The sequence below is a fragment of the Protopterus annectens genome, chromosome 3.part1, assembly GCF_019279795.1.
Source record: "Protopterus annectens isolate FY-2018-M chromosome 3.part1, PAN1.0, whole genome shotgun sequence".
NCBI classification, from domain to species: Eukaryota; Metazoa; Chordata; order Ceratodontiformes; family Protopteridae; genus Protopterus; species Protopterus annectens.
The window spans coordinates 846,847,575-846,870,227 of record NC_056732.1 but is presented as its reverse complement, the minus strand read 5'-3'; positions in this window follow the sequence as shown (position 1 = coordinate 846,870,227).

The window sequence follows — 22,653 nt, the reverse complement described above, 5'->3', positions numbered from 1 at the left end:
CCTTCCTGTTGTTATGTCGACACAGCTACCCGGCTGTGTACTCTCACTACTGCTTGTGACCATTATGGTTGACACCTTTTCCAATGCCCATAGTGGGACATGTTTTGTGGAAACATCGGATTTTGCAGGCCAACACATACCCACAGCAAGTGGTGTTGACAGATCTTCAGTTGTTTGCCATTATATACACTTATTCTGGTAGCGTTTGGGTTCCTTATTCGGTTTCTGATGCCATGTATGTGTTTCATATACAAAATATATGTTTTATGCTACTATTACAGGTGTATTGAGTGAATATTTTTGCACAGAAATCGCAGGTCATTTGCCATGTTTCGATTTTTGCCGGGACACAACTGTCCATTGAGGGACTGTCCAGAGCAAAGTGGGACAGCTGGTAACCCTGGTGACCATGCCCATGTCGCTATTGGGGTTGCCACCTTTTCCGATGGCCAAGGTGGGACATTTTCGACTCACATCAGATTTTACAGGCCGACACATACCCACAGTCACTATATAGCATAAAACTTCACTTGTTTGCCTAAATGAAAGCTTATTGTTGTAGCAGTTTGGTTGCTTATTCTGTTTCTTGTGACATTTAGGTATTTTACTTACGGAAATAACCATTTCAGACAACCATTACATTACATACGGGATATCATTTTGTCCTACAATCTTAGCACATTTGCCGTTTTTAATATTTTTTATCGGGACACAACTGCCCATGGAGGGACTGCCCCTCGCAAAGTGGGACAGGTGGTAACCTTAGTCGCTACTCCTATGTCGGTGCGGCGCGCTGACATGCTGCGGTACACCTTCTCTGTGTATGCCCACTGACGGTGCATTGAAGGACGAACACTGTGTTACGCGTATCCTTTGTTCCTTGGACGGGTACACTTGGGCTTCGTGGGTTGTGTTTGCTTCTCCATTTTGTTGGGACGGGTACTATGTTGCATACTCTACGTGCGTTTCATTCTGCACGGGCCCTTGCTGCTGCTATTACTATTATGGGCGGACCGTGGCAGTCAGCACATTAGGTTGCTCATCACCTGCCGGCTTAGCCACGCCTCCGGACGCATCCTACTTGGGCTCGCTCACGTACACTACGCACGTGTCTGTGCATATGGCGCTACTACGCCGACTGTTCACTGCACCGCCGGCGCAGGCCTTACACCGGCCCTGCGCCGAGCTTCATGAATCCCGGTCACTATCTTGTTAATATGAGTGCTTGTAAGGCATGGAATAATAGCACTATGCATTAGTAGTACCTCAGTTACTCGAGTCTCTTTATGCTAACCAAATTCTAAATGTAACAGTTTTTTGCAGACTACATTGATGGCTGTTTTTGGACTGTACCTGCTGTTGTTACTGCCCTAAACATGCTTTGATAGTGTAACTGCTTTTTTATTGAAACTAAAGTGCATCTTTCTCCCCTTCTCTCTACATCTCAATAATAAATATACTGAAAGGGAATCCAGCAACTGTCCACCCTTCTCCCAGGTCCTGTGCCCTACAAAAACGTGGGCTCCAAGCAGAAAATGCTTTTAAAAGCTCTGTGAAGTATGCTATATAACTTAGTAGATAGATAGTCACATTAATCCATTTGAGAAAGCATGCACTCAATCAAACCTTGAAATGCAGTAATGGCAATTTGCTAACATGCCCGACTACAGTCGTACATGATGTACTCATTAGTTCCTAAACAGTAAATATTACGGCTAGATTGTTTACACAAGTACAGCTTTTAACAGGTATAACCACAGTAGCAAATAGTATTTAGTACATAGTGAATGACGCTCAAACAATTCCTTGTAAAATATCTGAACCAGCGACCTTTACACTAGTGCCATTCTAGCCTTCTAAGTTATAGTTATAATATTATATGAAAACTTTGCAGCATCGGGATTAATACCGCATTTGATAGCAGTCACAGAACTTACCTGATGGAGCATGCTACCTCAGGGGAATCTAGTTGTCTGGGCAGTGAGGGCAAAATTCAAATATAGCATCATGGGTAGATGGCTGAGATATTCACAAATGAAGCTAGGTGAGGAAGTGAGGGGCTACTGTAAAGGCTGATATGCTGCACTCTCAGTAGGGATAATGCAACAAAAACAATCAGTCAAATTAGCTTTAGTTTACTATTGTTTTAGGCTTCACTATATTGTATAATGTTTAGGCTGCTGTCTTTAGAGACAAAGTAAAAACCGCTTGGTGAAGTTAACGTTATCTTCTAAAGTTTTCTGCAGCCTATAAGAAGCAAATGGAGTCAATATTAACAAAATATAGGTAGAACAGGTCTAAGTACTCAGAGGAAGGATCATTTTTCAGGGAGGGTGGAAAGCTAAGAATAGTGCCTTCTGTGGTAGCGTGCTTACAGGGGCTACGACTTCCAGCAAATGTAGTATTCAGTTTAGGCTTGCTGGGCATATAGTAAGATATATAGCATACTACACAGAGCTTTCAAAAGCATTTTCTGCTTGGAGTCCACATTTTTGCAGGGCAAAGGACCTGGGAGGAGGGTGGACAGTTGCTGGATTCCATTTCAGTATATTAATTATTGAGATGTATAGCTACAGGAACAATAGTAGAGAGAAGGGGAGAAAGATGCACTTCAGTTTCAACAAAATAGCGGTTACACTATCAAAGCAAGTTTACGGCAGTAAAAACAGCGGGTACAGTCCAAAAACAGCCATCAATGTAGTCTGCAAATCGCTGGTACATTTAGCATTTGGTTAACATAGAGAGAGTCGAATAACTGAGGTACTACTAATGCATTTTATCTATAGTGCTATTATTCCATGCCTTACACGCACTCATATTAACCAGATAGTGTCTATTAAGAGGCTGATTTAGCTATAGTATTATTCAACAGTAGATAGTTAGTCACATTAATCCATTTGAGAAAGCATGCACTCAATCAAACCTTGAAATGCAGTAATGGCAATTCGTTAACATGCCCCACTACAGTCATACATGATGTACTCATTAGTTCCTAAACATTAAAAAATACAGCTAGATTGTTTACACAAGTACAGCTTTTAACAGGTATAACCACAGTAGCAAATAGTATTTAGCACATAGTGAATGACGCTCAAACAATTGCTTGTAAAATATCTGAAACAGCGACTTTTACACTAGTGCCATTCTAGCATTCAAAGTTATAGTTATAATATTATATGAAAACTTTGTAGCATCGGGATTAATACTGCATTCGATAGCAGTCATAGAACTTATCTGATGGAGCATGCTACCATGGGGGAATCTAGTTGTTTGGGCAGTGAGAGAAAAATTGAAATATGGCACAACAGGTAGATGGTGGAGATATTCACAAATGAAGCTAGGTGAGGACGGGAGGGGCTACCGTAAAGGCTGAGTTGCCGCACTCTCAGTAGAGATAATGCAACAAAAACAATCAGTCAGATTAGCTTTAGTTTACTATTATTTTAGGCTTCACTATATTGTATAAAGTTTAGGCTGCCGTCTTTAGAGACAAAGTAAAAATGCTTGCTGATGTTAACGTTATCTTTTAAAGTTTTCTGCAGCCTATTAGAAGCAAATGGAGTCACTATTACCAAAATCTGGGTAGAACAACGCTAAGTAGTCAGAGGAAGGATCGTATTTCAGGGTGGTAGAAAGCTAAGAATAGTGTCTTCCATGGTAGCATGCTTACAGGGTCTATGTCTTCCAGCAAATGTAGTATTCAGTTTAGGCTTACTGGACACATAGAAGGTTATATAGCATACTTCACAGAGCTTTCAAAAGCGTTTTCTGCTTGGAGCCCACATTTCTGTAGGGCACAGGACCTGGGAGAAGGGTGGACAGTTGCTGGATTCCCTTTCAGTATATTTATTATTGAGATGTAGAGCTATAGGAACAATAGTAGAGAGAAGGGGAGAAAGATGCACTTTAGTTTCAACAAAAATAGAGGTTACAGTATCAAAGAAAGTTTAGGGCAGTAAAAACAGCAGGTACAGTCCAAAAACAGCCATCAATGTAGTCTGCAAATCGCTGGTACATGTAGCATTTGGTTAACATAAAGATATTTGAGTAACTTGAGGTACTACTAATGCATTTTATCTATAGTGCTATTATTCCATGCCTTACAAGCACCCATATTAACCAGATAGTGTCTTTTAAGAGGCTGATTTAGCTATAGCATTATTCAACAGTAGATAGTTAGTCACATTAATCCATTTGAGAAAGCATGCACTCAATCAAACCTTGAAATGCAGTAATGGCAATTCGCTAACATGCCGCACTACAGTCGTACATGATATACTCATTAGTTCCTAAACAGTAAATAATACGGCTAGATTGTTTACACAAATACAGCTTTTAACTGGTATAACCACAGTAGCAAATAGTATCTAGTACATAGTGATTGACGCTCAAACAATTGCTTGTAAAATATCTGAAACAGCGAATTTTACACTATTGCCATTCTAGCCTTCTAAGTTATAGTTATAATATTATATGAAAACTTTGTAGCATCGGGATTAATACTGCATTCGATAGCAGTCAAAGAACTTACCTGATGGAGCATGCTACCTCGGGGGAATCTAGTTGTTTGGGCATTGAGGGAAAAATTCAAACATGGAGCAACAGGTAGATGGTGGAGATATTCACAAATGAAGCTAGGTGAGGAGGGGAGGGGCTACCGTAAAGGCGGAGTTGCCACACTCTCAGTAGGGATAATGCAACAAAAACAATCAGTCAGAATAGCTTTAGTTTACTATTGTTTTAGGCTTTACTATATTGTATAAAGTTTAGGCTGCCATCTTTAGAGACAAAGTAAAAACCGCTTGGTGACGTTAACGTTATCTTTTAAAGTTTTCTGCAGCCTATAAGAAGCAAATGGAGTCAATATTAACAAAATCTAGGTAGAGCAGGACTAAGTAGTCAGAGGAAGGACCGTAATTCAAAGGGGGTGGAAAGCTAAGAATAGTGCTGCCTTCCGTGTTAGCGTGTTTACAGGGGCTACGACATCCAGCTAATGCAGTATTCAGTTTAGGCTAGCTGGGCATATAGAAAGTTATATAGCATACTTCACAGAGCTTTCAAAAGCATTTTCTACTTGGAGCCCAAGTTTTTGCAGGGCAAAGGACCTGGGAGGAGGGTGGACAGTTGCTGGATTCCATTTCAGTATATTAATTATTGAGATGTATAGCTACAGGAACAATAGTAGAGAGAAGGGGAGAAAGATGCACTTTAGTTTCAACAAAATAGCGGTTACACTATCAAAGCAAGTTTAGGGCAGTAAAAACAGCAGGTACAGTCCAAAAACAGCCATCAATGTAGTCTGCAAATCGCTGGTACATTTAGCATTTCATTAACTTAAAGAGACTTGAGTAACTGAGGTACTACTAATGCATTTTATCTATAGTGCTATTATTCCATGCCTTACAAGCACTCATATTAACCAGATAGTGTCTTTTAATAGGCTGATTTAGCTATAGCATTATTCAACAGTAGATACTTAGTCACATTAATCCATTTGAGAAAGCATGCACTCAATCAAACCTTGAAATGCAGTAATGCAATTCGCTAACATGCCCCACTACAGTCATACATGATATACTCATTAGTTCCTAAACAGTAAATAATACGGCTAGATTGTTTACACAAATACAGCTTTTGACAGGTATAACCACAGTAGCAAATAGTATTTAGTACATAGTGAATGACGCTCAAACAATTGCTTGTAAAATATCTGAAACAGCGAATTTTACACTATTGCCATTCTAGCCTTCTAAGTTATAGTTATAATATTATATGATAACTTTGTAGCATCGGGATTAATACTGCATTCGATAGCAGTCAAAGAACTTACCTGATGGAGCATGCTACTTTGGGGGAATCTACTTGTTTGGGCATTGAGGGCAAAATTCAAATATGGCCAACAGGTAGATGGTGGAGATATTCACAAATGAAGCTAGGTGAGGAGGGGGGGGTCTACAGTAAAGGCTGAGTTGCCGCACTCTCAGTAGGGATAATGCAACAAAACCAGTCAGTCAGATTAGCTTTAGTTTACTATTGTTTTAGGCTTCACTATATTGTATAACGTTTAGGCTGTCGTCTTTAGAGACAAAGTAAATACCACTTGGTGAAGTTAACGTTATCTTTTAAAGGTATCTGCAGCCTATAAGAAGCAAATGGAGTCAATATTAACAAAATCTAGGTAGAACAGGGCTAAGTAGTCAGAGGAAGGATCGTAATTCAAAGGGGGTGGAAAGCTAAGAATAGTGCCTTCCGTGGTAGCGTGCTTACAGGGGCTACGACTTCCAGCAAATGCAGTATTCAGTTTAGGCCTGCTGGGCATATAGAAAGTTATATAGCATACTTCACAGAGCTTTCAAAAGCATTTTCTGCTTGGAGCCCACATTTTTGCATGGCACAGGACCTGGGAGGATAGTGGACAGTTGCTGGATTCCCTTTCAGTATAGTAATTATTGAGATGTAGAGCTACTGGAACAATAGTAGAGAGAAGGGGAGAAAGATGCACTTTAACTTCAACAAAATAGTGGTTACATTATCAAAGCAAGTTTAGGGCAGTAAAACAGCAGGTACAGTCCAAAAACAACCATCAATGTCGTCTGCAAATCGCTGGTACATTTAGCATTTGGTTAACATAAAGAGACTCGAATAACTGAGGTACTACTAATGCATTTTATCTATAGAGCTATTATTCCATGCCTTATAAGCACTCATATTAACCAGATAGTGTCTTTTAAGAGGCGGACTTAGCTATAGCATTATTCAATAGTAGATAGTTAGTCACATTAATCCATTTGAGAAAGCATGCACTCAATCAAATCTTGAAATGCAGTCATGGCAATCCGCTAACATGCCCGACTACAGTCGTACATGATGAACTCATAAGTTCCCAAACAGTAAATAATACGACTAGATTGTTTACACAAGTACAGCTTTTAACAGGTATGACCACAGTAGCAAACAGTATTTAGTACATTGTGAATGACGCTCAAACAATTGCTTGTAAAATATCTGAAACAGCGACCTTTACACTAGTGCCATTCTAGGCTTCTAACTTTTAGTTATAATATTATATGAAAACATTGCAGCATCAGGATTAATACTGCATTTGATAGCAGTCGCAGAACTTACCTGATGGAGTATGCTACCTTGGGGGAATCTAGTTGTCTGGGCAGTGAGAGCAAAATTCAAATATGGCGCAACAGGTAGATGGCAGTGATATTCACAAATAAAGCTAGGTGAGGAGGGGAGGGGCTACCATAAAGGCTGAGTTGCCGGACTCTCAGTAGGGATAATGCAACAAAAACAATCAGTCAGATTAGCTTTAGTTTGCTATGGTTTTAGGCTTCACTATATTGTATAAAGTTTAGGCTGCCGTCTTTAGAGACAAAGTAAAAACCGCTTGGTGACGTTAACGTTATCTTTTAAAGTTTTCTGCAGCCTATAAGAAGAAATGGAGACACTATTAACAAAATCTAGGTAGAACAGGGCTAAGTAGTCAGAGGAAGGATCGTGTTTCAGGGGGGTGGAAAGCTAGGAATAGTGTCTTCCGTGCTAGCGTGCTTACAGGGGCTATGTCTTCCAGCAAATGCAGTATTCAGTTTAGGCTTGCTGGACACATAGAAAGTTATGTAGCACACTTCACAGAGCTTTCAAAATCGGTTTCTGCTTGGAGCCCTCATTTCTGCAGGACATAGGACCTGGGAGAAGGGTGGCCAGTTGCTGGATTCCCATTCAGTATATTTATTATTGAGATGTAGAGCTACAGGAACAATAGTAGAAAGAAGGGGAGAAAGATGCACTTTAGTTTCTAAAAAATAGCGGTTACACTATCAAAGAAAGTTTAGAGCAGTAAAAACAGCAGGTACAGTCCAAAAACAGCCATCAATGTAGTCTGCAAATGTAGTCTGCAAATCGCTGGTCCATTTAGCATTTGGTTAACATAAAGAGATTTGAGTAACTTAAGGTACTACTAATGCATTTTATCCATAGTGCTATTATTCCATGCCTTTCAAGCACTCATATTAACCAGATAGTGTCTTTTAAGAGGCTGATTTAGCTATAGCATTATTCAACAGTAGATAGTTAGTCACATTAATCCATTTGAGAAAGCATGCACTCAATCAAACCTTGAAATGCAGTAATGGCAATTCGCTAACATGCCGCACTACAGTCGTACATGATATACTCATTAGTTCCGAAACAGTAAATAATACGGCTAGATTGTTTACACAAGTACAGCTTTTAACAGGTATAACCACAATAGCAAATAGTATTTAGTACATAGTGAATGACGCTCAAACAATTGCTTGTAAAATATCTGAAACAGCTACCTTTACACTAGTGCCATTCTAGCCTTCTAAGTTATAGTTACAATATTATATGAAAACTTTGTAGCATCGGGATTAATACTGCATTCGATCATAGAACGTACCTGATGGAGCATGCTACCTGGGGGGAATTTAGTTGTTTGGGCAGTGAGGGCAAAATTCAAATATGGCGCCACAGTTAGATATCGGACATATTCACAAATGAAGCTAGGTGAGGAGGGGAGGGGCTACCATAAAGGCTAAGTTGCCGCATTCTCAGTAGGGATAATGCAACAAAAACAATCAATTAGATTAGCTTTAGTTTACTATTGTTTTAGGCTTCACTATATTGTATAAAGTTTAGGCTGCCGTCTTTAGAGACAAAGTAAAAACCACTTGGTGACGTTAACGTTATCTTTTAAAGTTTTCTGCAGCCTATAAGAAGCAAATGGAGTCAATATTAACAAAATCTAGGTAGAACAGAGTTAAGCAGTCAGAGGAAGAATCGTATTTCAGGGGTGGGTGGAAAGCTAAGAATAGTGCCTTCCGTGGTAGCGTGCTTACAGGGGCTACGAATTCCAGCAAATGCAGTATTCAGTTTAGGCTTGCTGGGCATATAGAAAGTTATATAGCATACTTCACAGAACTTTAAAAAGCATTTTCTGCTTGGAGCCCACGTTTTTGCAGGGCAAAGGACCTGGGAGGAGGGTGGACAGTTGCTGTATTCCATTTCAGTATATTAATTATTGAAATGTATAGCTACAGGAAAAATAGTAGAGAGAAGGGGAGAAAGATGCACTTTAGTTTCAACAAAATAGCGGTTACACTATCAAAGCAAGTTTAGGGCAGTAATAACAGCAGGTACAGTCCAAAAACAGCCATCAATGTAGTCTGCAAATCGCTGGTACATTTAGCATTTCGTTAACATAAAGAAACTCGAATAACTGAGGTACTACTAATGCATTTTATCTATAGTGCTATTATTCCATGTCTTACAAGCACTCATATTAACCAGAGAGTATCTTTTAAGAGGCTGATTTAGCTATAGGGTTATTCAACAGTAGATAGTTAGTCACATTAATCCATTTGAGAAAGCATGCTCTGAATCAAACCTTGAAATGCTGTAATGGCAATTCGCTAACATGCCCGACTACAGTCGTACATGATGTACTCATTAGTTACTAAACAGTAAATAATACGACTAGATTGTTTACACAAGTACAGCTTTTAACAGGTATAACCACAGTAGCAAATAGTATTTAGCACATAGTGAATGACGCTCAAACAATTGCTTGTAAAATATCTGAAACAGCGACCTTTACACTAGTGCCATTCTAGCCTTCTATGTTATAGTTATAATATTATATGAAACCTTTGCAGCATCGGTATTAATACTGCATTGGATAGCAGTCAGAGAACTTACCTGATGGAGCACGCTACCTCGGGGGAATCTAGTTGTTTTGGCAGTGAGGGCAAAATTCAAATATGGCTCCACAGGTAGATGGCGGAAATATTCACAAATGAAGCTAGGTGAGGAGGGGAGAGGCTACCGTAAAGGATGAGTTGCCGCACTCTAAGTAGGGATAATGCAACAAAAGCAATCAGACTGATTAGCTTTAATTTACTATTGTTTTAGGCTTTACCATATTGTATAAAGTTTAGGCTGCCATCTTTAGAGACAAAGTAAAAACCGCTTGGTGACGTTAACGTTATCTTTTCAATTTTTCTGCAGCCTATAAGAAGCAAATGCAGTCAATATTAACAAAATCTAGGTAGAACAGGGCTAAGTAGTCAGAGGAAGGATCGTATTTCAGGGGGGGTGGAAAGCTAAAAATAGTGCCTTCCGTGGTAGCTTGCTTACAGGGGCTACGACTTCTAGCAAATGCAGTTTTCAGTTTAGGCTTGCTGGACACATAGAAAGTTATATAGCATACTTCACAGAGCTTTCAAACACGTTTTCTGCTTGGAGCCCTCATTTCTGCAAGGCACAGGACCTGGGAGAAGGGTGCACAGTTGCTGGATTCCCTTTCAGTATATTTATTATTGAGATGTAGAACTACAGGAACAATAGTAGAGAGATGGGGAGAAACATGCACTTTAGTTTCAACAAAATAGCGGTTACACTATCAAAGCAAGTTTAGGGCAGTAAAAACAGCAGGTACAGTCCAAAAACAGCCATCAATGTAGTCTGCAAATCGCTGGTACATGTAGCATTTGATTAACATAAAGAGATTTGAGTAACTGAGGTACTACTAATGCATTTTATCTATAGTGCTATTATTCCATGCCTTACAAGCACTCATATTAACCAGATAGTGTCTTTTAATAGGCTGATTTAGCTATAGCATTATTCAACAGTAGATACTTAGTCACATTAATCCATTTGAGAAAGCATGCACTCAATCAAACCTTGAAATGCAGTAATGCAATTCGCTAACATGCCCCACTACAGTCATACATGATATACTCATTAGCTCCTAAACAGTAAATAATACGGCTAGATTGTTTACACAAATACAGCTTTTAACAGGTATAACCACAGTAGCAAATAGTATTTAGTACATAGTGAATGACGCTCAAACAATTGCTTGTAAAATATCTGAAACAGCGAATTTTACACTATTGCCATTCTAGCCTTCTAAGTTATAGTTATAATATTATATGATAACTTTGTAGCATCGGGATTAATACTGCATTCAATAGCAGTCAAAGAACTTACCTGATGGAGCATGCTACTTTGGGGGAATCTAGTTGTTTGGGCATTGAGGGCAAAATTCAAATATGGCCAACAGGTAGATGGTGGAGATAGTCACAAATGAAGCTAGGTGAGGAGGGGAGGGGCTACAGTAAAGGCTGAGTTGCCGCACTCTCAGTAGGGATAATGCAACAAAACCAGTCAGTCAGATTAGTTTTAGTTTACTATTGTTTTAGGCTTCACTATATTGTATAACGTTTAGGCTGTCGTCTTTAGAGACAAAGCAAATACCACTTGGTGAAGTTAACGTTATCTTTTAAAGGTATCTGCAGCCTATAAGAAGCAAATGGAGTCAATATTAACAAAATCTAGGTAGAACAGGGCTAAGTAGTCAGAGGAAGGATTGTAATTCAAAGGGGGTGGAAAGCTAAGAATAGTGCCTTCCATGGTAGCGTGCTTACAGGGGCTACGACTTCCAGCAAATGCAGTATTCAGTTTAGGCCTGCTGGGCATATAGAAAGTTATATAGCATACTTCACAGAGCTTTCAAAAGCATTTTCTGCTTGGAGCCCACATTTTTGCATGGCACAGGACCTGGGAGGAGGGTGGACAGTTGCTGGATTCCCTTTCAGTATATTAATTATTGAGATGTAGCTACAGGAACAATAGTAGAGAGAAGGGGAGAAAGATGCACTTTAGTTTCAACAAAATAGCGGTTACACTATCAAAGCAAGTTTAGGGCAGTAAAAAAAGCAGGTACAGTCCAAAAGCAACCATCAATGTAGTCTGCAAATCGCTGGAACATTTAGCATTTGGTTAACATAAAGAGACTCGAGTAACTGAGGTACTACTAATGCATTTTATCAATGGTGCTATTATTCCATGCCTTACAAGCACTCATATTAACCAGATAGTGTCTTTTAAGAGGCTGATTTAGCTATAGCATTATTCAGCAGTAGATAGCTGGTCACATTAATTCATTTGAGAAAGCATGCACTCAATCAAACCTTGAAATGCAGTAATAGCAATTCGCTAACATGCCCCACTACAGTCGTACATGATGTACTCATTAGTTCCTAAACAGTAGATAATACAGCTAGATTGTTTACACAAGTACAGCTTTCAACAGGTATAACCACAGTAGCAAATAGTATTTAGTACATAGTGAATGACGCTCAAACAATTGCTTGTAAAATATCTGAAACAGTGACTTTTACACTAGTGCCATTCTAGCCTTCTAAGTTATAGTTATAATATTATATGATAACTTTGTAGCATCAGGATTAATACTGCATTCGATAGCAGTCGTAGAACTTACCTGATGGAGCACGCTACTTTGGGGGAATCTAGTTGTTTGGGCATTTAAGGCAAAATTCAAATATGGAGCAACAGGTAGATGGTGGAGATATTCACAAATGAAGCTAGGTGGTGAGGGGAGGGGCTACCGTAAAGGCTGAGTCGCCACACTCTCAGTAGGGATAATGCAACTAAAACAATCAGTCAGATTAGCTTTAGTTTACTATTGTTTTAGGCTGTACTATATTGTATAAAGTTTAGGCTGCCATCTTTAGAGACAAAGTAAAAAACGCTTGGTGACGTTAACGTTATTTTTTAAAGTTATCTGCAGCCTATAAGAAGCAAATGGAGTCAATATTAACAAAATCTAGGTAGAACAGGGCTAAGTAGTCAGAGGAAGGATCGTTTTTCAGGGGTGGGTGGAAAGCTAAGAATAGTGCCTTCTGTGGTAGCATGCTTACAGGGGCTACGACTTCCAGCAAATGCAGTATTCAGGTTAGTCTTGCTGGACATATAGAAAGTTATATAGCATACTTCACAGAGCTTTCAAAAGCATTTTGTGCTTGAAGTCCACGTTTATGCAGGGCACAGGACCTGGGAGGAGGGTGGACAGTTGCTGGATTCCCTTTCAGAATATTTATTATTGCGATGTAGAGCTACAGGAACAATAGTAGAGAGAAGGGGAGAAAGATGCACTTTAATTTCAACAAAATAGCGGTTACACTATCAAAGGAAGTTTAGGGCAGCAAAAACAGCAGGTACAGTTGAAAAACAGCCATCAATGTAGTCTGCAAATCGCTGGTACATTTAGCATTTGGTTAACATAAAGAGACTCGAGTAACTGAGGTACTACTAATGCATTTTATATATAGTGCTATTATTCCATGCCTTACAAGCACTCATATTAACCAGATAGTGTCTTTTAAGAGGCTGATTTAGCTCTAGTGTTATTCAACAGTAGATATTCACATTAATCCATTTGAGAAAGCATGCACTCAATCAAACCTTGAAATGCAGTAATGGCAATTAGTTAACCTGCCCTACTACAGTTGTACATGATGTACTCATTAGATCCTAAACAGTAAATAATACAGCTAGATTGTTTACACAAGTAGAGCTTTTAACATGAATAACCACAGTAGCAAATAGTATTCTATACATAGTGAATGACGCACAAAAAATTGCTTGTAAAATATATGAGACACCGACCTTTACACTAGTGCCATTCTAGCCTTCTAAGTTATAGTTATAATATTATATGAAAACTTTGCAGCATCGGGATTAATACTACATTCGATAGCAGTCGCAGAACTTACCTGATGGAGCACGCTACCTTAGGGGAATCTAGTTGTTTGGGCAGTGAGAGCAAAATTCAAATATGGTGCCACAGGTAGATGGCGGAGATATTCACAAATGAAGCGAGGTGAGGAGGGGAGGGGCTACCGTAAAGGCTGAGTTGCCGCACTCTCAGTAGGGATAATGCAACAAAAACAGTCAGTCAGATTAGCTTTAGCTTACTATAGTTTTAGGCTTCACTATATTGTATAAGGTTTAGGCTGCCGTCTTTAGAGACAAAGTAAAAACCGCTTGCTGAAGGTAATGTTATCTTTTAAAGTTTTCTGCAGCCTATAAGAAGCAAATGGAGTCAATATTAACAAAATCTAGGTAGAACAGGGCTAAGTAGTCAGAGGAAGGATCATATTGCAGGGGGTTGGAAAGCTAAGAATAGTGCCTTCCATGGTTGCGTGCTTACAGGGGCTACGACTTACAGCAAATGCAGTATTCAGTTTAGGCTTGCTGAACATATAGAAAGTTAAATAGCATACTTCACAGAGCTCTCAAAAGCATTTTCTGCTTGGACCCCACATTTTTGCAGGGCACAGGACCTGGGAGGAGGGTGAAGAGTTGCTGGATTCCCTTTCAGTATATTTATTATTGAGATGTAGAGCTACAGGAACAATAGTAGAGAGAAGGGGAGAAAGATGCACTTTAGTTTCAACAAAGCAGCGGTTACACTATCAAAGCAAGTTTAGGGCAGTAAAAACAGTAGGTACAGTCCAAAAACAGCCATAAATGTAGTCTGGAAATCATTGGTACATTTAGCATTTGGTTAACATAGAGAGAGTCGAATAACTGAGGTACTACTAATGCATTTTATCTATAGTGCTATTATTCCATGCCTTACAAGCAGTCATATTAACCAGATAGTGTGTTTTAAGAGGCTGATTTAGCTATAGCGTTATTCAACAGTAGATAGTTAGTCACATTAGTCCATTTGAGAAAGCATGCACTCAATCAAACCTTGAAATGCAGTAATGGCAATTTGCTAACATGCCCGACTACAGTCGTACATGATGTACTCATTAGTTCCTAAACAGTAAATAATATGGCTAGATTGTTTACACAAGTACAGCTTTTAACAGGTATAACCACAGTAGCAATTAGTATTTAGTACATAGTGAATGACGCTCAAACAATTGCTTGTAAAATATCTGAAACAGCGACCTTTACTCTAGTGCCATTCTAGCCTTCTAAGTTATAATATTATATGAAAACTTTGCAACATCTTATTAATACTGCATTTGATAGCAGTCGCAAAACTTACCTGATGCAGCATGATACCTCGGGGGAATCTAGTTGTTTGGGCAGTGAGGGCAAAATTAAAATATGGCACCACAGGTAGATGGCGGAGATATTCATAAATGAAGCTAGGTGAGGAGGGGAGGGGCTACCGTAAAGGCTGATATGCTGCACTCTCAGTAGGGATAATGCAGCAAAAACAATCAATCATTACAGCTTTAGTTTACTATTGTTTTAGGCTTCACTATATTTTATAAAGTTTAGGCTGCCGTCTTTAGAGACAAAGTAAAAACCGCTTGGTGAAGTTAACGTCATCTTTTAAAGTTTTCTGCAGCCTATAAGAAGCAAATGAAGTCAATATTAACAAAAGGTAGAACAGGGCTAAGTAGTCAGAGGAAGGATCGTATTTCAGGGGGGATGGAAAGCTAAAAATAGTGCCTTCCGTGGTAGCGTGCTTACAGGGTCTACGACTTCCAGCAAATGTAGTATTCAGTTTAGGCTTGCTGGACATATAGAAATTATATAGCATATTTCACAGAGCTTTCAAAAGCATTATCTGCTTGAAGGCAACATTTTTGCAGGGCACAGGACCTGGGAGGAGGGTGGACAGTTGCCGGATTCCCTTTCAGTATATTTATTATTGAGATGTAGAGCTACAGGAACAATTGTAAAGAGAAGGGGAAAAAGATCCACTTTTGTTTCAACAAAATAGCGGTTACACTATCAAAGCAAGTTTAGGGCAGTAAAAAAAGCAGGTACAGTCCAAAAACAGCCATCAATGTAGTCTGCAAATCGCTAGTACATTTAGCATTTGGTTAACATAAAGAGACTTGAGTAACTGAGGTACTACTAATGCATTTTATCTATAGTGCTATTATTCCATACCTTACAAGCACTCATATTAACCAGATAGTGCGCCAGATTCACGAAGGCTTGCACGGAGTCTAAGAGTAGAGTAAGACTCCATGCAGCCACCATGTCTGCCGAGCGATCCAGGAACAGCGGGCAGGGGCGTGCAAGAGAGCTCCTAAAATTCCTCTTACACGGACATGGCTAGGTTATGCAAATTACCTCATTTGCTGCAGAAAGTTATGCAAATGAGGTAAATTTGCGATCCAGGAAACCCTAACCTGTCCGAGTAAGAGTAGTGTTATGTTCAGAAATGTACTCGGTTGCCAACTGAGTACCGTTCTGCAAATAGCAAAACGGAGCTGTGACAGCTCCAAATAAAGGATGCATCCAGTTGAGGAAACATGCCAATGGACAAATATATGACCATTGGCAATTCTACCTGTTGCAAAAAAAAAAATTAATAAGTTTTTTTTACCTCGATCTCCAAAGTTTAAGCGTAGCGCAGCGTCACGCAAAAGTGCTGCGCTGTAAAAACCCAAAAAAGAATAAATAAAAGCCAAAAATAGGCATTTAATTATAAATATACATCTGCCATGCAAGTGAATGGCAGGCTGAAGCCAACATGGCTACTGAGTAAAGGTTGCTAAGGGCGGAAGCTCAGTCTAAGTGATGTAACCAAGCATTAGTAGGCAATTCTATGAAAATGAGGGTAAGGATAGTGAATCCCAATTTCACATGGCAAATGAGCAAAGTCCGTGGAGTGTAAGAGTAGGATAAGGGGAGTATCAGAGCAGAAGATAGGTGACATCATGGGGGGGTATGTATGAAAGAATGTAAGCCCATTGGAGCAGAGTAGCATGTGTTTGCTGTCAGTTACCCATCACTGGAAGAGGTGTGTCTACAGGTATCCTAGCTAAAGGCAGGAAATTGAAGGTGTATGCCGTGGACAACACTAAAGTTTTTTATAGAAGTGCCTGCAATGTGTATGCACGCATGTGCGTGCCTGTAAAACCAAGTAAGACTGTGTGCGTGCGTGTGCGTCTGTGTGCGTGCGTTTAAGCCGGAGTACGCAAGTGTAAGGTTGTTGAAACCTGTGTAAGCACGTTTGTGCCTGTGTGCACGCATTTAAGCCGGAGTCAGCAAGTGTTAAGTCGTGTAAGCATGTGTGCGCGTGTGAGCTTGTGTGTGCATGTTTGCATTTGTTTGCGCGGCGCTGCCCCCTGCGGAAACAGAAAGGGAAAAGGAAGCACAACAAATAGTATGAAGTTAACCAAGGAGAACTAGCAGAACTAGCAGGTGAAAACAATCAGAATCAGCCAATTACACAGGCAGTACACTAGCCCAGCCCAGCCCAGCACTTAAAACTCTGCAAACAACTTTCCACTATGTTTTTCTCAGGGACACTGCAACACTGCAGTAAGCTAATAGAAGTGAAAACTGAAAAAGCTTTACTGAGACAAAGAAATGTTAGGGGCTGCCATTGCTGTTATAAGGCGACATATGCAACATGCCGAGGGTGGTGACAATGCGAATGCTGCTGAGCAACCCACAGTGAGGAGACGGAGAAGACTGTACAGGCCCAGGATACCCTACCAGGGGCTACATGAGCTGGAGATAGTGGAGCGCTATAGAGTGGACAGAGACCTCATGCAGCAAATTGTTGAGCTGTGCAGGCCATGCCTCACACACAGAACCAACAGAGGGGAACCCATCCCAGTGGAAACCAAAGTATGTGTTGGCCTAAGAATACTAGCAACAGGTACCTTCCAGAGACCAACTGGCGATATGATGGGGATTTCACAGGCATCAGCATCCAGGGTACTGCACCAGATCCTGAATGCCATGTCAGCATATGTCGGTGATCATGTATATTTCTCCATTTCCCGTGAGGTATTGGCCAGCAATATGCATCTTTTCCAGCAAATAGCGGAATACCCTGAGGTAGTGGGTGCAATAGACTGCATGCACATATGCATCAAAGCACCAGCCAGTGAGCAGGGTAGGGTCTACTTTAACCGCAAGGGTTTCCCCTCCATCAACTGCCAGGTCATGTGTGATACCCAGGGCATAATAATGAATGTGTGTGCTGGCTGGCCTGGAAGCTACCATGATTCCCATATCTGGCATCTGACACAGCTGTACCAGACATTTGCCAATGGGGACATCCCTCAAGGTCACCTAGTGGGGGATGCTGGATATGCACTGGAGCCGTGGCTGATGACACCCATCAGAAATGCACACACACCTGAACAGAAACGCCATAATGAGGCACACGCACAAACACAAAATGTAATTGAGCATGTGTTTGGGCTGCTCAAGTCACAGTTCCGGTGCCTGGACACATCTGGTGGAGCCTTGCAGTACTCACCAACTACATGTACCCAAATAGTTATGGTATGTGCTATGCCTCGTAATATGATCCTGCAAAAACAGCTGCAGCAGGAGCAGCATAGGGCCGGGCCAAACAGCCCCCCACCATTGCCAAGGCCATCAGAGGCAGAGCGAGACTCGGAGGAGGAACAACCTGAGCCTGCCCCAGTAGGCAGAAGGAGGCATGCCCAGTATGCTTTGGCCTTGGCAAAGAGGCAACGCATAGCATATACACTGGCTCAGTAGGAACCCTGGAAATGATACCTCTCTCTGACTCGCACATATAGTAAAAGGGATGCCTAACTTGACACTACCTGTTTTCAAACATGTATAGGGAGTGTAATATTTGCATCCGACATAGGCAGCCCTGCAGCACAACCTGAGGCATGATTGGCATGTGTTAAGCAATATAAAGCAGTGCTAAACAGCTTTTACCACTATTTAGTATATGTAAACAAAATTGCACACACTAAGTAGCACAACTTTGGGCAATGTTGAGCAATATTGGGCAGGGTTCAGCAATGTTGGTTAACGTTGAGCAATGTTGTGCAAGTTTAGTCAAAGTTGAGCAAAAGCAGGTCAACATGGTCATATTTGCTTTACTGTTCCTTAAGCAGACTGGTCTGCCCAGTATGAAAATATGAAGCAGTGACAGTCCTTGAACCTGGGATACTGTGCACTATAGTCACAGTACTGAACCACTAAACCATGACAGTATTTCACTGGTCAGCCTCTAGGAATAAATGTTGATAAGTCTATGCAAGGTGCCTCCTGGAAACGTCGCAGGCACAGCATAATCCCTGTAGAGTTATGACACAAAGGTGAGCCCTGCAGTAAAAATACAACTCGATTTACAACACACATATAGTATAAATGTTAATATTGGGTGTGTTCACACACGTCAACAAATGTAGTGGACTTCACACAGCAACATACTGAAAGGTCACATTGGGTATGCTCACACACTTAGGCCATGTCTGAGTACAACAGTGGGCCACACAAATCAGGCAGTTGCATGTGTTAACCCAGGAACCTCTCACAGTTCATCAATCTTGACTTGTGCATACAGTGATATGACAACAGACACATATATAGTATATTGGAACCCTGTCATAATCAAATATGTACTACAGAAACTTAGGTTGGTCATAGAAAGTTGAAAAGCAAAGAAAAAAAAAAACAAAATCAGTATCATCAATAAACAATGTGCACTGCAAACACTATCCAATCCAGGCCATGGAAAGATAATCTGCGAAGGAGTCCATACAGAACCATGACACTACCTTCAGCTATGTCATAAATAGCAATGTACACTCATATATGTCCTGAGTCAGGGCCAACTGTAAATGACTGGCAATGCTAACATCCTGTCAGGCAGGCCCATACATACATACCCACCTCCCACTGACAAAAGGCCCTATCATCATACCAGGAGATATCACATGTAGAATGGGTAAACAGCTCCTTCCAAAGATGACAACATGGCATCAATTGAATTACATTGTGCCCCTATATGTGTCATAAGTGAACTGCAGAACAAACAGAGCCTGCACCTGAACAGTCTGTTGAGCCTCACCCTCTCTACAGGATATGAAACAGTTGAATTGGTTACAGCAACATATGGCACACTACACAAGTGTTGGTGCACAACAGACCATGGGAACTATAGTCTTATAAGCCGATGAAGTCTGATCTGCAAGGCCATGGAGTCCATCATGACTGAAGCCAGAAAAAGAGCTATTGGAAGCCTATAAACACACAACCCTACCAACTTTGGACTGTTCATGGGCAGATTATGTTTCCCAAACCTGCTAGACTGTTTGCAAGGCAGCCACCCAGGACATACATGAACGAAATGAGCTACACACGTCCCACATACACTTTGAATAGGCCTTTTCCAACATCCCAGACACATGTCATATCTACAAAATCAATAACCTGTGCATAAATATGTATTATCATCAGATGGATTGGCAACTGGGCCACAGATAGATCACACAAGGTAAGAATTGTGGAGTCCTGTTCAAGCTGGTAACACCTGCTGTCCCCCATGGCTCAGTCCTGGGATTGCATAAAACTAAGTGCACACACATTACCATGTCTAGTCTGATGATGTCAGCATCCCACAAATATAGCAGTGGAAATGAAAGCTCTCAGTAAAGCATATAGCGTGTCGTGTTAATGTGTATCTCTCTAGTATCATAACATAGTTAAGTAGGAGTTTGAATCCTGCATTTGCTGAGTATGTGTCTGTGTGATTTCCTTTGAGAATATTGCCCTTTTTGGAGACTAGGCAAACACCTTAAAAGTGTTACATTCCTGTTTGGCAAGTCTGATGATGTCAGCATCCTACAAATATAGCAGTGGAAATGAAAACTCCCAGTAAAGCATATAGTGTGTTGTGTTAATGCGTGTCTCTCTAGTATCATAATATAGTTAAGTAGGGGTTTGAATCCTCCAATTACTGAGTGTGTGTGTGTGTTGGGGGGATATGTGTCTGTGTGATCTCCTCTGAGAGTGTTGCTCTTTTTGGAGACTAGGGAAACACCTTAAAAGTGTTACATTCCTGTTTGGCAAGTCTGATGATGTCAGCATCCTACAAATATAGCAGTGGAAATGAAAAATCCCAATAAAGCAAATAGCGTGTAATGTTAATGCATATTTCTTTAGTATCATAACATAGTTAGGTAGGGGTTTGAATCCTGCAATTGCTGAATGTGTGTGTGGGGGTATGTGTCTGTGTGATTTCTTTTGAGAGTATTGCTCTTTTTGGAGACTAGGAAAACACCTTAAAAGTGTTACATTCCTGTATGGCAAGTCTGATGATGTCAGCATCTTACAAATATAGCAGTGGAAACAAAAGCTTCTAGTAAAGCATATAGCGCGCTGTGTTAATGCGTATCTTTCTAGTATCATAACATAGCTAGGTAGAGGTTTGAATCCTGCAATTGCTGAGTGTGTGAGGGCAGGGTATGTGCCTGTGTGATTTCCTCTGAGAGTAGCTCCCTTTTTGGAGACTAGGAAAACACCTTAAAAGTGTTGCATTCCTGTTTGGCAAGTCTGATGATGTCAGCATCTTACAAATATAGCAGTGGAAATGAAAGCTCTCAATAAAGCATACAGCGCATTGTGTTAATGCATATCTCTGTAGTATCATAACATAGTTAGGTTAGGGGTTTAAATCCTACAATTGGTGAGTGTGTGTGATACTGTTGGTCAATGTGTTGTGTGTTTAGCTTTTACTACTGTATGACATATCAGTATAACAACAGTATGTGCATTGCACACTTCAGGTATCTGTGTTGCAAATACATATATGTACATGTGACCTCAATTAGTTCATAGGTGTCAAGCCTGCTTTCTACATGAATACATCTGTTACCTATGACAGATTGTGCTGCTGCTTCTCAGACCTTCGGTCACATATGTATGTTTGTGACAAGGCCAGCCACTGTAGTGATCTGTGGCCTAGGTCATCTGTGTCACACACACCCATGACAGTTTCTATAGAATAGTGTGAGTGAGGGTTCATGCCTTGGGTATATTTCAGACATGTTCAAACACAACAAAGTCTGTCAATAATGGACATTCATTATAGGTGTACAACAACTTTGTGGATATGCATACAGACCCCTTATTGGTTATGTGATACACCGAGGGACTTCAGAATACCTATGGAAATGTGAATACCAAAGGACAGATGACATAACACTTGGTTGTATGTACACATCGGTACCTGTTCTACATGTTTGGGGCTACTACCTATGAGGTACTGTCGGGATACTATGTTTAACAAATGTGGATGACTATGCTATATTTGGCTTACAGCTTTACAGCATGGGTTGGACAACAGGTATCTGTCTGTATGATACCCTTGTGGAGGATAAGTGTCTCATCCGGAGAATGCATTGTAGGCCACTGTATGCATTACCAGATTTGGACGGACATATCCCTAGTGTGTTTGCTTGTACCTAAGAGGGCTATATGCCAAACAGGAGTTGTTCCAGGAATGTGTGGTGGTTAATACCACTGGTTACTGGTATAGTATAGTACCGGATGGATCCAAATGCTACTGAGTTTCCTACATCTGTGTGTCAGTTGTCAAGACATCATCTAACGATTGGTCATAGTCAGGCTGTTGAGGTTGTGTACACTACCTGAATGCAAACCAATGACAGATAGTAACAGTATCACCCACAGCATAGTGTCAAACCATGTCATACACACACGTGTACCCAAGTTAAAACATATGTGTATTAAAATGCATACTGGCCACCAATTGAAACAATGAAGTCTTGACACTGTGTAATACAGGGCATGTCACCCTTCTCATGTGTCCACTATGCACGTACATGCAGACAGTGCACCTCCACCATGTTCACAAATGTACACCTACAAATCTGTACTGCACACATCACACACATACTGTCCACTCACCAACACATGCTGCCAAAACTACACACATCAGCCAAGTGGCACATGGGCAGACAATACAATTTTTGGAATTAACACTGTTGTAAACAATACTACATTGATAATCATAGCTTTAATGCATCA